The sequence below is a fragment of the Cryptomeria japonica genome, chromosome 10 (genome assembly GCF_030272615.1).
Source record: "Cryptomeria japonica chromosome 10, Sugi_1.0, whole genome shotgun sequence".
NCBI classification, from domain to species: domain Eukaryota; kingdom Viridiplantae; phylum Streptophyta; class Pinopsida; order Cupressales; family Cupressaceae; genus Cryptomeria; species Cryptomeria japonica.
In genome coordinates this window covers 642,309,951-642,327,310 of record NC_081414.1, presented here as the reverse complement: position 1 = coordinate 642,327,310, position 17,360 = coordinate 642,309,951, and the positions used below count along the sequence as shown (strand labels likewise).

The following is a 17,360-nucleotide window of genomic DNA, read 5'->3' as shown; positions in this document are numbered from 1 at the left end:
CTCCTAAAATTTCAATCAAAAAATGTCAAACTACGGCACCCGTCGTCATAATCCCAACAAAATAGGCTCAAATTTTAAGGGAAGTGAAATAATAGGGCCCTCATACCGTATCTGTAATTTATATTAGGATTGATGACATTTTAGTGGGAGAAAAACTTTAAAATAGAATATTACTCATATAGACTTAAAATAATATAGAAGAAAGGGCGCACGTAAAGTAAGGGCCCAAATATATTACTCATATAGACTTAAAATAATATAGAAGAAAGGGCGCACGTAAAGTAAGGGCCCAAATATCATGTGCCTAAGTTTTAAAGATAGCACTCATTTTCTTAAGTTGGGGATTAATTCAAGTGAATCAAAAGTAATGAGTACTAGAAGAGTGTAAAATTAGACTCGTAATTAAAGAGTGCAAAGATCTACCCACATTGTGTTAAATTAATCAAATAGGGAATATATTACCTATTTATGATCACACGTAAGACTTATATAAATTGTTGAAAAGATCTACTCACACTATGTCAATGTCACCCATTAAATAGATTTCCTTTTTTCTCAAGAAAATGGATTGAAATATGTCAATTTATAGGTCTGATGCAAACATGACATCCAAACAATGCAATTAATCTATCAATAGATCACAAGAAAAGAAATTTGAATGGGCATTAATTGGTTTAGAGTTATAAGATGTTTAAAGTACAGAGATCCATTGTGTAGGCAACATTCTTGGTGAATAAAAAAAGCACTTAATGACGCTAAATACCAAGTGCTAATTGTACGCTAGAAAGAATGGAACCTGCAAAACGAAGGTGAGCACATCAAGCATACCAATGAAGCATTATATTAGAGGATTCAATAAGAACAAAACATGTTAATCAATCAAGACTCTAAAAGCGTCTCATTGTTCTCTATCTCCAAGGATCCTTCAAATCAAGGTGGCTTTCAGCTTCTCTAGGATGACTACCCAAAGAATGAGGGATATGTGATCAAAGATCTAAATGCAAAACAACTAAGATCTTACATGATATTGATATTGAAATAGCGTTGCAAGATAATGAAGTTGATATAAAGCTAGCTTAGCCTGAAAATGATACTAAAATGATATTAAGCTAGTATGGAAATGAAACTAACATGATATGCAAAACATGATAAATCTATGGTATGAAGCTACTAAAATGATCTAATTGTTATTATCAAAGAGAGGCTAAAATGCTTGATGAAATGAGACTATAACTTAGATGCATAAAGACTTGGATGATGATAATGAAAAAATGAAGCCTATTTATAGAAGAAATGGAAAATTGTATGGTCAAAATTGAATAATCTTACCAAGGGTTAGGATTGAAAGATAATCAATCCATGTGAAGCTTTCAACCCAATCCCATTTTGACAAGTGTCACCATGAGTAGGCTTTAGAGGAGAGATAAGGAGCATTAAATGCTTGAGGGGACATGATGGTTACCCTAAGGGGTTGGATTAGGATTAAGTTAATGGATATTCATTTTATCCAAAAGACAAATGAATGTGCAAGGGTTAAAGGATAACCATGGTCAAAACAATAAATGCTTTGAAGAGACCTATAAGTTAAAAGGATGGTTAAGTTAGAGGAAAGTCTCTAACCAAAAGTTAAAGGAGAGTTGGCCATAAATAGTTATGTAAAAGTCTTTAATGGTTTGGAAGACTTTAAAGGCTAACCATTTGAAAATATAAAGTCTTTAATGGTTATTGAAAACTTTAGGGGTTTTTGATAAATGACATTTTTCTTAAAGAATGTGCAAATGATTATGAGGGGGATTAGGCTAAATAGGAAGTGATTAGAAGAATCTAAGAGTTTAAGCATGCAAATGGATTTTGTAGGAGAATGCAAATTAAGACTTTTTGGATTCGATTAAAATAAAATTGATTTATTTCAATTATTGTTGCATCTTGCATTTGATAGATTTAAATAAATATTGATTTATTTAAATGTGAATTTTAGATTCTATTTAAATAAATCTTAATTTATTTAAATGGGAAAAAAAAAAGATAAAACATTAATGGTTTGAAGGCTTTGAGGGAAACCATTAAAGGCTTAAAAAAACTCTAGAAGTCATTAAAAGCTTAAAAAACTTTAACGGAAACCATTAAAGACTTGAAAAGACTTTAGAAGGAAGCCATTAAAGGCTTAAAAACTTTAAAGGTTAACTTGCAACTTGTATTTTCTAGAAAGTGCAAATGGGGAAGGGATTTTAAGAATTTAAATAAATAATTCATTTATTTGAAAAAGTGGTGCAGCTTGCCTTTTGAATAGATATTTAAATAAATATTGGTTTATTTAATATGTGAGGGGATTTAATTAAATTAATTTTATTAAATGTGGAAAGGGAATTTAATCAAATAAATTGAAAATTTTATTTAATTAATAGAAGAAAGGGGTGATTTAATTAATAATTGGAAAATGGATGATAGATTAATTAAATGTAAATTTAATTAATAGCTAGATGGAGGATAATTAAATAAATATAAAATTCATTTAATCAAGTGGACAAAAATAGGTGTCTACACTAATTACAATTCTTGGATGTCAATAGCTAGTGCCATGGTAGATTCAAGCACGCAGCTCACAATTTGGCACCCCATCATGATCAAGCAATGACAAATTAAAGCATATTTCTCAATGACAAATTAAAGCATATTTCTAAGTCTGGTGTTAAGCACGTCCAGCCTAGAAAATCATAAATGAGGGTGCCATAAATTTGCTCGTACTGCAAAACTAATCACTAAGCATCAACAATTGCTAAAAAAATGTAAATTTTTAACACGAGTTCTTCTTAGCAACAATGCAAAACTAATGGCTATATTAATATAAATGTTAATGTTGTTTGATTTTATCTTTATGATGTGAAAAATATTTTATGGTACAATCAAATTCTGATGATTGTTTGATTCTATCATATATGTGAATACATTTTAGTATTAAAATAAAATAAAAAGTTGTTAATGGTACATGAATGCAAGAGCTTTTGGCTCACACCAGGAAAAGTTATGATATAGATGTTAAGAGTGTTGATATTAGCAGTTAAACAACACCATAGACATCCTCTAGCTTGTCTGCATTAACTCATTACCGATGAACTGGAATCAGCTTATAGCATGAGAGTTCTTGCACTGACGTACCACAGTTTCCTTTCCCTGAAGTCATAAGATTTTTCACAAAGATTCCAGTTGTTAGTTCAGTCCAACACAAGTACACACCAGTGACATTATTTGCAGATCAGAAATTGTAATGATTTTGAATGGCAATTGAAAAACAATATTGCCACAATATAGTGAGTTCCTTTAAAACTCATGATGAATCCTTGTGAATTGCTGCTAAATGTTTCCTTTCCAGTAGAAATTGATTGGACATATCCAACATTCAACATGTACTGCTGAAGATATTACATGAGAGTTTCTGGCCTTTTCCTTTAAAACTCATCAATAGATGAATACATGTGAATTGCTGCTAAATGTTTCCTTTCCAGTAGAAATTGCTTGGATATAACCAACCCTCAACACGTATTGGTGAAGATACTACAGATGACAGCCAAGGGCCAAAGGTATTGCTTTAGTTTTTGTAGTTTCTGCTTAATTGTGCGCCACAGAAGTGCATTGGTGGAGCTTCTTTGTGTTCAACATTTATCGATAAAAGACTGGTATTGCTTTAGTTTTTGTAGTTTTTGCTTAATTGTGTACCACAAAGGTGCATTTTGGTGGAGCTTCTTTGTGTTAAACATTTATCGATAAAAGATTATGTAATGGGAAGCTGAAGAAACAAATGTGGGAGACAGCGGTGCAAGAGCAATTAGATCATTAAAATACAGTGAAAAGAGCTTTTCTGTAATGATTGATTAAAAGGAATGTCCATAACAGCTTAGGAGCATAACATTAGGGAAATGAAGAAAAGAACTTGTGCATGATGTACTGTACAAGATGGACACTGGTTTATATTTTTTTAATTTTTTCTTTACGATCTCTTCCACCGCCATCAGAGAAGTGCATCACATTCTGTAACTAGCGGCTGTGCCAAAGGTTACAACCAAGTTACTGTCACAATGCGCACAAAAAAATTAATTAATTAAAGATATTTACAGAAGTTAACCAATCAGAATGACAGAAGAGATTTAAAAAGAAGTAAAAGAAAAATTAAATAACTCACCTGCTAAAAAAGGGGGATTTTTGAAGCAAGCAAATTCACTCTGCAAATTCATTCCCATGGTTCAAACAGTTTTATTTTATTTTTTTACTTCATCCTTCAAGTTTGCAAGTATACATTGTTAGTCTTAAAAATGGCTCATCAAACTTAAGTTGGTGATTCAAAGCAATCTTCTTCAGGTGCGTCACTCTATAGATATGACTGAGCTAGATCCCAGTAAAGCTCTAGATGCTTGTTTACTTAACCTGCTGCAAAGCCATGAATGAGCTAGATCCAAAGCAATCTTCTTCAGGTGCGTCACTCTATAGATATGACTGAGCTAGATCCCAGTAAAGCTCTAGATGCTTGTTTACTTAACCTGCTGCAAAGCCATGAATCTGCACCAGCCCTTCCACAGCCAATCGAATACTAATCCATAAGCATATATCAACCGAAGCTGCCATATTGAACATTCTGTGAGTGACTTATCCCATTGAACCATCCATGGTTGTCAGTTCACACTGCTTGAAGAATTGCAGCTGAGTTTTCACCCACATTTATGCAAAGTGTCATTGATGGCAGACATTGAGACTAGCAGCAGCCCTGTTTCAAGAGGAAGGAGAGATGCTCAACACTTTGGCAGACTTAACATGCGATACATGTCTTAAGAACAATAAAAATCGTAAGAAGCTAATTCTTTGCATTTGTTATAAAAGGAACAGCTTGAATTTTAAATGCTATGTTTTTGCAGCAGGCATTATCATCTTATTATTTTTCTAGTTTGTTTTGACTACAAGTTTCTTACGAGGCATTTTAATCATCAATGTCCCGTCCTGTTCATCCTTCAAGCTCCAATCGGCTTTTATGGTCTCACTATGCACTTCATCATCTCCAAGCTTCGCTGAGGGATCATCTCCTCATAAGGCTATCTACACTTGCACTATACCTATATAGCTCTGAGTTAAACCACTTCAAATTCAGTCCTTCAGGTTTTGTATGCATTCCTTTATTGATAAAGCTACGTGTCAAGTTATTTTTGCTTAACCTATAGTCCCTTAATCCAAGTACTTATCCATGGTAGTTGAATGTACTTTCTTATAGTCTAATTGACCTACCGCACTGATTTGTAGACATGAATATTATTCTTTTCTTTCTTTCTTTCTACAAACATATACACAAAACTGAAATGATTCCTTGAATTTTGACCATTTTAAAAGTGCTCTTTACAAAATTGAATACAATGCTGAAAAGAGTAACATTAATAACTACAAATTCAGTACATCGTTCCTGCATAGCAAAGGAGTAAGCACTACCCAACATTTTTGCCTAAAAGGGAATGAAAACTTTCAAGACAAAGAACACTTAATTCAACTAAAATATGTAGAAGCACCACTGTAAAATACTTCTGTTATACAGGTTTCACTCAAAAGTGCATAGTTAATATCAGCTTTTGACTCTTCAATGAACCAGATACCAAGTAGCACAAGTCTTCCCTTCATTCAAGTCCTAAAACATCCCTTCTCTTAAAAATATATACTTTACTCAACCAGTTTCTCTATAAAGCTAAAACAGCTTCAGTGGAGTCAAAGTTACTTATCAGGACCTTTTCTGTGGTTGCTTACTGTTACTGGCCTTTGCTAATGACCTGAAATATCTCATTGCCATCATTTTCATAACGACTGAGATGGCTACTGTAAGGTCCACATTACTGCCTTTGACATCTTTGACCCCTCTATGAGAAGATCCCTACGATTTCCTGAGACTCATCATTGACATTACTGGTGCAGGAGCACCTAGTTGGCCATATGCTTCTACAAGGCCATTATGAGTTATTAACTTATTTCAAGTTTCATGTCATGTCTAGATTGGAATAAGGTCATGGAAAACCATTCTTTATGTAATCAAGGTCCTTGAGACCAATATGTGGTGTTTTGAGTCCTTAAGAAGTCATGTTGACAAAAATTGTCCAATTGTCATTGTATTGAAAATGTGTATCAAGGGGTCAAATAAGGGGTTCAATGATGTGTGAAGGTCTTCTAGGCCTCTTTGAATCTATATTCAATAGGTTGAAGTCATAAAAGGTTTTGGTTAAAAATTGTCAATGCAACCTTGAGGAACAACATTAGTCATTTAATACATCTTGTTAGGTAAGATTTGAAATACAGTTATAGCCCTTGTAGGAGCTTGGAAGTCATTTAAATAGCACTCTCCACGACCAAGATGTTGGTTGGATGATGTAATGAAGAAAAACCAATAAAGTACTGAGTTTCTCCCTGCATTTTCACTTTCTCAGACGTTACAGTCTGTTGTCAATCATTTTTCGTTGTGAAATATTTCTTGTGGGTACTCTAAACCTATTGGGAATGAAAGCACAATGAGTCCTTGAAGTTTTTCTTTTGGTTTCATTCAATTTCATTCTGATTTGAGAAAGTTATCATATTTTTTTGTAAAACCTGACAATACCCTAGATTAGGGTAACCCGAGACAGTGTAATAATGAGTTTTTGGTCATCGCATAGTTAGAAACTCATGCTATTGGATGGGATGACCCTTTTACATATGTATCTTCATTTATTTCTCCTTGCAGGGCTTTGTGATGATCTTAGTACGTGCAGAAAGATGTTGAAGTGACTGCTTTTTGGGTTATCAGTCTGATAATGGCAGCAAGTTGATGGTGTATGGGTGGTGTGAGTGCAAAGTTGGATCTTCAAAGGCTAAAAGAAGGTAGTGAGGGGTGTGAGGGGTTAGTGCAGAGCCTTCCCAAGGCAAAGTGGCCCTTGGTTAGGTCAGATCAATCATCATTTTTATGACTGTCCTAAACAGTGCATAAGACTGTCCTAAAGAACTAGAAGACTGAAACTTTGAGACTATGATTAAGTGAATAATTTTGATGTGTGGTGGACATTTAGGAAAGGTGTGGGGGGGGTTCTTGGCAACCTTTGAACGTGTTAGGAAGCCCTGAAGGGAGGAAATAACTCAAAAAATATATGACTGTCCTTAACAAAGTCTGTGACTGCCACAGTGAACCAGTGTTACAGCAGTAAGTTCTCTTTATGGCCCTTGGGGTGGATGAGGGGGTGAAGGATAGTGGTTTGTCCATGTTGAGAAGTCTCCATAGGGGTGTCATGAAATACTTTTGGTTGTGGACATCTACTTGACATTGTGAGTTGTGCCCTATTAACAATTAGGAGTCCTAATAGGAGATAGACTTGTGTGAGTGGGGTTTCAAGGGTTTGGTGTGGTCTAGATGTTAGAGAGTCTCAAATTGGCCTTGAGCAAGTTAGTTGAGCCTAGTCTAATGAGTTTCAATGATTGGGCAAGGGTTGTGAAGCATGAATTCACTTTTGGGGTATTGAAGCCTTATGAGCACCTATTGAGTAGATGAGTTGGGAGAAAGATCACCCTATTGAAAGTTTGCCTCAAACCAAGGAAGATTGGAGGAGTGATTGTGTTTGTTGTTTGGCTCTGCATCAATTACATTGGATTAATTATCAGAATTGACCAGCTTAGACTATTTCCAATGGCTATTCGACTAAAATAGGGAAGGAAACCCCAGTCTTATGCTTGTTCTTTTGAATCTTGTCATATGTGACTAACCGTCTCACGAGCTCCAGTAACACCAACTTGTCTGTAGGATGGCATGTAAGCTTGTATGGCGGGGATGAGCATCCTTGAACTCTTATGTAGGTGAACTTGGGATATTGAATGAACCAAGCACCATATTTCTTCACCAATTCCTATGCCTGCGGGGATAGCCTTTGATGGATGTCACCTTGCAACCTTCTTGTTAAATGCATGGAGAAGGAATCATTTACTCTTTGGAAATGCACCTTGTTGTGGAAGTGCAGTTGTGTGTAGTTCTCACACACTCTTATTTCTCCTTTTCGGTTTCCAACTGTGCCTCTATACATCAGACCCATATACTTGTAAGCCCTTGGTAGTGTGTAAATGATATAGGAACTCATATAAAACTGCTTGGTGCCCTCTAGTCTTCTTAGCTGTAGATTGATGTTGTTGCTTATGATCTTTGCGCACTTGATCTTCTCTCTTCTTGTTATCACTACTTTCATAAAGTATAACATCCAATTCTCAAGCGAGGAAGCATGACGACTTCCCATGATCCTGTTGAGCAAGGTGATTAAATCACTAAACTCTTCATTGAAGTCAGTTCGATGAAGCCTATTTGGTACTTTGCAGAGGGCAAGCCTAGCCTTTAATAACTAATACTTATTGATGATGCCTAAGCATTTGTCAAGGTCATCCTCATTGATTGATTTGATAGTGCTACATCCTTATTCTTGTATATTTTATCTTTAGGCTCTGGTACGTCGAATGCCTCGCTGATAGCGGCTTCTAATAAGAATGCTAAGACTTTGTCATCCAGTGCCATTATTTGGCTTGTGTTGACATCATAGTGTCTAGCACATTCAACCATTAGCTCATTGCACTAGATGGCTGGAGGAAAGCCAGCTGCACACCAACCTTGGTTCCTTGGCACCCACCCCAGCACACTGGCACCCACCCACCTTGCCACCCACCCTGGCACACTGGCACCCACCCACCCTGGCACCCACCCACCTTGGCACCTTCGCACAACTCCGCTCTCAATCATCTTCTTCGAGACTCCGGTAGGCTTGCTTGTGTAGAGAGGGCCTTGAAATTTCTTCATGTCAATCTTGCCCAAGTTGGTGTCTCCAACATTCGCCCATAGTGATGTAATCTTTGATTCAAGTAACATCCCTCTCGAATCCTCCTTTATGAGAGCTTGCCTTGAGATACCTTTGGCCTTGGGCACTGCCATATTCTACCTATGAGAATTGCTTAAGTTAGGTTCTTAAAAGGTAATTGATGCATACAAGATTGAAATCCATCAACTAGGATAGCAATTCTGTCTAAAAAAAGCTTAAATTTCAATAAATTGCTTAAACCCGTGCTGCTACAAAACCCTAGACTCTCAAAAATCAGATTTTGGCTAAAAGATGATTACAATATTGCAACGAATTTCCATTAAAAATACATGAATCAGCAAATTAGGGGTTTTAAAAGCAAGTGTTGAAAGGAATTTTATCTCTAAAATCCCTTCAAAACCCTGGCCTGTTACTGTATCAGGCAAGATCAGACCTGGTTCTGATGAAAACGTAATTAAAAGTGTCAAACTCAGACCTGTTGGTGATGGTCTACAATGCTGATGTTTAAAATCTGCCTCTCAGATTTGCAAAATTCGCCTTAATAATAACTGTGGCAACTTTGGAATTTGCTAATATAAGAGAGATTTGCTGAGATTATAATGAAATTCACTGAACTTTGCCTCAGGTGCAAATCAAAATTGTTGTTATGTGGAAGGTGTCGCTACCTGAGATGAAGATTTGTCTGCTCCAATCTAAGAATTCGCTATCAATGAGGGAAAATCATTGATCTTTAATGGAGGAGATCGCTGAATTGCTTGATCAGAATTGCTGCTTCAAAGATGGAATTCGCATGTATTGCCTTAGTTGCAGAACAATTCGCACCTTGACTAGGATGGAATTAGCTGTTCTTGAAAGAAAATTTGCCTTTCAATGAAGAAGATCACTGCTAAATAACAGAGACAAATCGTTTGATTTTGATGGTTGATCAAATAAAATGATCACTCATCCTATATAGGCACTCTCTTAGGGAGATGTGTCTTTCGGATTTTCGTTTTCTCATAAGGCCGACTTGATCTTGTGTCTTTTCATTTAACGATTTGCAAATCTTCATTTCCAATGTAGGAGACCAACTTAACGCTTGGTTTGCAATGTTTTATTATATTTATTTGAATTTGAATCCCAACAGTTATGTATGAATTGGATTAGCTAACTCAAAAGTCGGCCATCCTAATTTCCTTGGCACCAAACCTTGCCTTCCATGTCACATCACGGATTTGGGGGCGCTAGGTATATGCTGTGGATTTTGGGTGGTGAGGCATGTGTCATGGAATGGAAGGGGTCAGGCATGTGCCGTGGCTCTAAGGGAGTGAGGCATCTTACTAATACCTGATCAGAGTTTTTGAGGTGTAAGTTATGTTCCTGATCGGGGATTTTGGAGGATAAGGAATGTGATGTGCCGGGGATTTGGATAGGTAAGGAATGTGATGTGCCATGGGAAGAAGGTGATGAGGAACGTTGCTAAGGAATGATCGGAGTTTTGGGGTGATGAAGAACATGCCGTGAATTTGAAGGTGCAAGGAATGTGGTCGGGGATCTTGAGATGCAAGGAAAGTGCCACATTTTGGAGGGTGCAAGGAACATTGCCAAGGATGTGCCGAACTTTTGAGGGCATAAGGAACATTACAATTTTCATTGTTTTCACCTTCAACATTGGAAGTTCTTTCGCTTAATCATCTTCAAACAACATTCTTTCTTGAATCGCCAAAGCAACCATATTCAAATTTTCAAACAATTTCAAGTCCTCTAGCTAGGACACTGATTTGGGGCAGTGAGGAACATGTTGTGGATCTGGAGGCATGAGGAACATTGCTCACTTCAGTCAGTTTTACTGGACCTAGCCTATCCTTCTTCTCTTGCTAAGGCATTGTCCTCATTCAACCATTCCAAGTCAAGGATTGGGCAAGTTTGATGCTTCATCATTTGACAATTGCTCCTACCTCCTTTCTTGTTCTTGGCTATCAAGTTCTGGCCTTGAATTTCACTTGATTAACATCTTGACCTGATCTGATACATCATCCGATGATTAACTTTGATCTCAATTCATCACTCAATCTCCTGAATGCTGCTATGACTTATCTCAATCTAAAGAGAGATTAGACTACTACCAAACTGCCTGAGACCTAGAACTATTGGCATAAAGGGGGTCCTCAATCGCAATGGGGTGCTGTGTGAAAAGGTCATAACAGCTAGCATAGAGCAATATCTTGCTAACTTGTAAAGTATGAAAGACCCAAGATAGAGGAGTTACAAGTCGACTTGTTTCATTCTTGAACATGATCTTTAGTGGTGTTTCTCAATAGTGAGCCGATTTATGAAATGATAAGTACTGTTCAAGGTTTAAAATGGAAGAGCTTCGAGTATCAAGTACAGATTGCAACCATGGCAGTGAATTTGAAGAACATATAATACCCTAAATGATATTTACTTCTCCATTATGCACTGCTCATGGTTGGTGTACAAAGATGTCTAGGTTTCTTGCTTTATAGGTTGTGGGATTATTATTTCTAAGACAATAGTTAAGAAACTTCATGACAGTCGGTGAGATAATTTCTCAAAAATGTACAGAGGTTGTACCAATTAGAGACGTGAAGGATGTTTGATCCTGATTAAATAGGTCTAGAAGATGATTGGGGAGTGTATCTGATTTCTCTAAAGTCTAGCTATAGATGGGTACTTTATTTCATGTTGATATCTAGGACATGACTGAATTAACATTTGTCTCAGAGATTGAGATGTCTTGCTATAAAGAAGAGGTTCAGATTGCGCTAGGAACCTTCTGCTACAAGAATTTGGTAATGCACAATGTTTTCCCTATAGTAAATGCTCATATGAAGCTTTTGCATAAGCTTCAACTCTTCCTAGGCATAATCTTGCCAAGCTATGTATTTGAACTTAGGGCAATAAGGATTTAATAAGGTGGATTTCAAAAGAGGACCACTAATGCTTGTGATAGAAGTATGGTCAAGAATAATAGTAAAGATGATACCTTTACAGCATTAAACTGATTATTATTCTTCGAAAGGAGAAACATTTCCCAAATATTTTGTAGTAGGACTGGAGCATGTAGCTATCTAAGAATGATAACGATCTCCTGATATTTCAGTGAATTCTTTGCAATGAGATTTTGTCACCAAGGGTCTTGTTGTGACCTTTTCACACATTGCCCCATTGCAAACAGGGACCCCCTCTTCCTGCTTTCCGTGTCTCATTAGGTTAGGGTTTGGGCAGCATGTCTGGCAATTTTGAGTTCCAATGCCCCAAGTCTCGAAATTTTGATCATGCCTAATTGCTATTAGGGTTTTGAAGTTTTTTAGGATCGTGTTACAATGATCCTAATTTTGTGTAAGTGTGGACCTTTTAAGCGTTAATGTGATTTTAAATGCCCTTGTCAGTGATGTTTTAAGTGCCTCAGTGTTCTAAGGACCTTTAGGGGTTGTTTTCTCGCTCCTAGGAGATTATTCAAGTTGAATTTGCACTTTATCCTAATAGGTTCCTGTTGTGACGTATTCACACATCGCCCCATTGCAAATGGGGACCCCCACTTTTTCGCTTTCTAGGTTAGTTGTCTTAGCTTAGCCATTGGTAGTTATCGAGTCTTTGCTATTAGCCTTTCATTTGTAAGACATGTAGTTACTCAAGGGTTCATCAAGTCTCTCTCTTTAGGATGAAGTGAGTTCTAACACTATCTTTGCCCTCCAAAGCTTCCAATCTGCACTACTAGTGGATGCCCAAGCCTGATTGTTTCCCTCCCATCTCCTTTCACTACCTTTCCATCATTCATCCCTCTCGACCTCACCTTCCTAACATTTCATCCCTACACCCTTCCTTCCATCTTACCCCATCACCTACTTTTATTCCAACCCTTATACTTCCCAACTTCCATTTACCATATCTTCTAACCCACCTACCTTCATATCCTCCATCTACCTTTCACCTCCATCTCCTCACCTACACTTTCTACTTCCTACCTTCCACTCCCATCACCTTCCATTTCCTAACCTCCCTTCCCCAAACCTCTCCTTCCATTCACCCTACCTTCCCCTAACCCACACTCCCTTCAGCCTACCATCCACACTTCATACCCTTTACCCCTTTATTCCCCTAAGCTTACCTATCCTAACCCACCTTCCTTTGCTTAGCCTAACCCCCATCCCATCCTAGCCTACCCTTCCATTCCCCACATTTTCTAACCTATACCTCCCCACACGACCTAGCCTACCCCACGGCATCACCTCACATCCCACTCCCTTTCTACCGCCTTCCTCCCCCTTTCAAACTCTTTACCTTTAGCTCTCCATCCATCCTACCATGTAACAGGCTTGGGTCCCATTGTGACCTTTTTCACACATCGTCCCGTTGCAAGTGAGGACCCTCTCTTTTCCTGCTTTCTAGAGTTTTGTTAGTGTCCTGTGACCTTTTTGCTGCAGTTTCACCAAGCCTTGTCCAGTTCAGAACATTTCAAGCCCTGACGACTGAAAGTTAGTTTTTGCAAGTTATGTGATTCCAAAGTGTGAACACCACCAGAGTGCTTAGAAAGGCCAAAGGACGAAGATCGCAATCGATTTGGACAAATTTGGACAACTTTCTATTTTTAGAAAGTTTGCTTTTTGCTTTTTCCTATTTTTTAGGAAGTTTCGTTTTTGGCATTTTTAGCCTGATCCCCGGTATGGCTATTTTTAGAAAGTTTTCCCTATTTTTTAGGGATGTCTGCTTTTTGCTTTTTCAAGATGCAAACCTAGGGTTTACACTTGCACCACTGACCAGCGTCGACCAGAACTCAAAAATTCCAAGTTTTGACCTAAAAAGCCAAATCCCTACATTTTAGGGGGCGTGATGCCTCAGATGATCCACCTAGGCATGGATTTCAAATTTCAAGTTAATCCGATTAAATTTGATTAAGCTGTGAAATTTTGAATTTTTTCTAAGAAATTTGGCTAAGTCTGGAATGTCATCTTGATCCTGAAATTTGACTAAGTCTAGAAAATTGGAGAATCCTCCAAAACTAGATTTTGCATTATAAGTCCTAGAGACTTGAAATCACTCTCAAACATCCTGACAATATATATGAAATATAACTTAAAGTACTTATACTTAAATGTTATATTTCATATATAGTTCGCCCTCTTGAGAACCTCCAAAAGTCCGCCTTGAAGAGCAAAGGTCTAAAAGTCCGCCCATGTTGGAGATGTCTAAAAGTCCGCCATGTTGGGAGGTAGACCAAAAGTCCGCCATGTTGAGAGGTGTCTAAAGTCCGCCATGCATGTTGGAGAGGCTATGAAGAGGGAGCATAGAACTCCGCCCTCAAGGAGACCTTCCTAAAGTCCGCCTTGAGAGGCTTCAAAACTCCGCCATGTCTTGTGGACTCTCCAAAGTCCGCCCAAACTTGTTGGTGAAGATGGTAAGGACATCAAAACTCCGCCCAAGCATGTCAATTGGTGGTCATGCCTCTTAAACTCCGCCCTATGCCTTGTGAAGTGAGAAAAGAAGATGTGGGAGCACTCTCCAAAGTCCGCCAGCCTAAAGAGGCCAAGGTGGCCAACATTCTAAAGTCCGCCATAGGCTAGGAGGGTTATGTAGGAGCTATGCTTAAAATCCGCCCAAGGTGGAGAGCCTTCTAAAGTCCACCCAAGGCTAGAGAGGTCATGTGGGAGCACTCACCAAAGTCCGCTCATGGCTAGAGAGGTCATGTGGGAGCACTCACCAAAGTCCGCCAAGGCTAGAGAGGTCATGGGGGAGCTAACACCAAAGTCCGCCCAAGGTGGAGAGCCCTCCAAAGTCCGCCCAAGGGGAGGTTGCTTGAAGTCCGCTTAGGGGATGGGTTTGAAGTCCGCCAAGGTGGGAGCCTAGCCTAAAGTCCATCAAGGTGGAGAGCCCTCCAAAGTCCGCCAAGGTTGGGAGGCAAAGGAGGAGGAGTGATAGAAGTCTGCCCAAGTTGGGGACCACCAAAGTCCGCCCAAGATGGGAGCCGCCACCAAAGTCCGCCCAAGATGGAGGTCATGTAGGAGCCCTCTCCCAAGTCTGCCAAAGTAAGAGAGCAAGGTAGGAGGTGCCAAGTTTAAAGTCCGCTAAGGGTAAAGAGAGCTATGAGGAGGGACCTTCAAAGTCTGCCCCATGCCTTAGCCAAAATTTTGCCTTGATGGAGAGCCATGAGGAGAGACCTTCAAAGTCCGCCCCATGCCTTAGCCAAAATTTCACCATGTAGGAGCAAAGTCTAAAGTCCACCCCATGCCTTAGCCAAAAATTTCGCCTTGAAGAGAGCCATGAGGACAGGTCTCCAAAGTCCACCATACCTTGGAGAAGATGGAGATAAATTTCAAAAGTCCACCTACGCATTGAAAAGTCAAACAAAATCAACAAGATGCCAGTGATGTCACAAAATCCACTGAGATTTCAAAATTAAATCCAAAATGAAGAAAATATCTAAGGATTATTAAAAATCCTCGAAATAAATCCAAGATAGAAAGTTTTCAAAAGGAGAATATTGGAAGATTGATAAGGATTTCGAACTTAAATCCAAAATGGAAAGTTTTTTTAAAGAGAATATTGGAAGATTAATAAATATTTCGAACTTATAGCCAAATTGGAAACTTTTGGAAGATATTTTCTTCGAATTTGGAAACATGACAACACTTTCCAAAAGAATGAAGTTAAAATTGGAAACATGATTTGGAAGATTTTAAGGGTTTCTGATTGAGGATTTAACTTTATTTACAAATACTTCGTTGTAAACTTCATTTCTACACCAAGAAGTTCGAAAATATTAAGGAGAGCATAGTAAAATACTTTCAATTTGGAGTTCATCTGGAGAAAGTTATGGATATTGCTGGAAGTTGGATAAACTTATTTGACAAAAGTTTCACAGATTTTTGAAGAAAGACAACCAGTATAAGGACGAATTATTGAATCTCTCCTGAATTTTTGAGTATTTTTGAAGGTGAAATTAAATTCATGATGCAGATTTATGTATTTTCTGAGTTTTTCCAGAGTTTGAAAAATGATTTTTAGTGAATTTGTTCGAATTTCTAAGGGAGGAAAATCATTTTTTTGGCTAAGTATAAGAAATTTTCGGAGTTATAACACTTGGTGTTGGATTGTGATCACAGTTATCTTGAAGGTTGGAGAATTTGCATGTGAAAATCCCATTCTCATGGCTAAGTATGAAAATGAAGTGAAATTTTCCAAACACTTAGCTGTTCTCAGCCTCGATTTTCTTTAATCCAAGATAATCTAACTTATTTTCCTTTGGTTTTACAGGTCATAGGAGGAAATAGAAGCGGGATTATCATAGAAGTCGCAGCTGGAGTTTCAAGCCAAACGAAAGATTGAGGACAAGTTCACAGGCAAGGTTCATCCGAGCGTGAAGATAGCCAAAATTTGGCTAAGTATGGGAAATGTTGAAGGCATGTCAAGGTATCGAGAAGGAGGACATGATCACAGCGAATACCTGAACAACTTGATCCCATCATTTCATATTTGCAAGGGGTTACCCAGAGCTTTTCAACCCTCCTCCCATGCAACATAAATTGGCAACTGAAGGCAGGATCATCACAGAAAACACAAATGGAGTTTCGAGCCAAATTCAGAATTGAAGACAGGACCACGAGCAAGGTTCGTCCGAGTATAGAGAGGGCCAAAATTTGGCTAATTATGAGAAAAACTTCACAAGGGGATTTCTTCTCCAAATTCGAGGCACTTGAAAGAATCTCAAGGCATCTAGAAAGAAAAGTTCTCAGACTTGGTGAAAATATGGAAAAGTTAGATAAACTTCCAACTTCTTGAAGGATTTCATCTCCTGAAGGAATTAAAAAAGACAAGCTCCCAAGCAGAGTCAAATGGCGACAAGAAGGAATCAAATTTCCATACTTAAACGATTTCTTGACACAAATTGGAGAATTCAAGAAAGACATCCAACACATTGAAGTGGCACATCATTTTCCAACCAATCAGATCGCTCCAAGTCAGCATGTCCAGGTTCAATGAACCTGACTTATCCAGAAGCTTCTAGAAGGGCACACTTCACAATGCAACAACCTTCTATTTTCATTGATGGTTCATATTTAGCAAGAAGGACAAGTGTCCCAAATGTAATTGGTCGAGGGTAGTTAGTTTTGGGAAACCCTAATTAGGGTTTATAGCTTTCAATCTGGGCCCTTGATCACTATTTGATCTCGGTTGTTCATTTATTCTTGAAAGCTATATAAGGTTGCCTCCTCTTATTTGGAGGGTGTGAGGTTTTTGATGTATTGTTGCTTAAGGTCATTTCCAGATAATATATTGCATGTGTGCTGCTTTGTACTCTCTATTATTTGAATGGTTTGCATGGTTTCAATTACCTCAACACTTAGTTAGAATTAATCTAAATTTGCTTTCATTGTTGTTAATTTGAATGAAGGATTTGATAAGTGTCAATTGATGGTGTATCTCCGCTCACACTTTTGGTAAATGGATGATTTCCACTCTACCATGCAAAGTTAGTCTGAGCCCATCCCCTGTGCACCCTAATATCTCGATCATAAGCAC

General features: G+C 38.0%; 1 protein-coding gene across 5 annotated transcripts in view; it reads right to left on the bottom strand.

Annotated features, from left to right (window-relative positions):
* Nucleotides 1-3,082: 3,082 nt before the first annotated feature.
* LOC131073392 (pentatricopeptide repeat-containing protein At5g24830) overlaps nt 3,083-17,360 on the bottom strand; it is a 41,506-nt gene continuing 27,228 nt past the window's right edge. For 3 of the 5 annotated variants that reach the window (XM_058009818.2, XM_058009821.2, XM_059213091.1), the window contains 2 exons: nt 4,178-4,756; nt 3,083-4,065 (listed from right to left, as the gene is read on the bottom strand). The gene's annotated coding sequence lies outside the window, so the exon portion shown is untranslated. Of the gene's footprint in view, nt 4,066-4,177; nt 4,757-4,971; nt 5,110-17,360 lie in introns of those variants that run through there. The other 2 variants (XM_058009819.2, XM_058009820.2) reach the window with 2 other exon arrangements.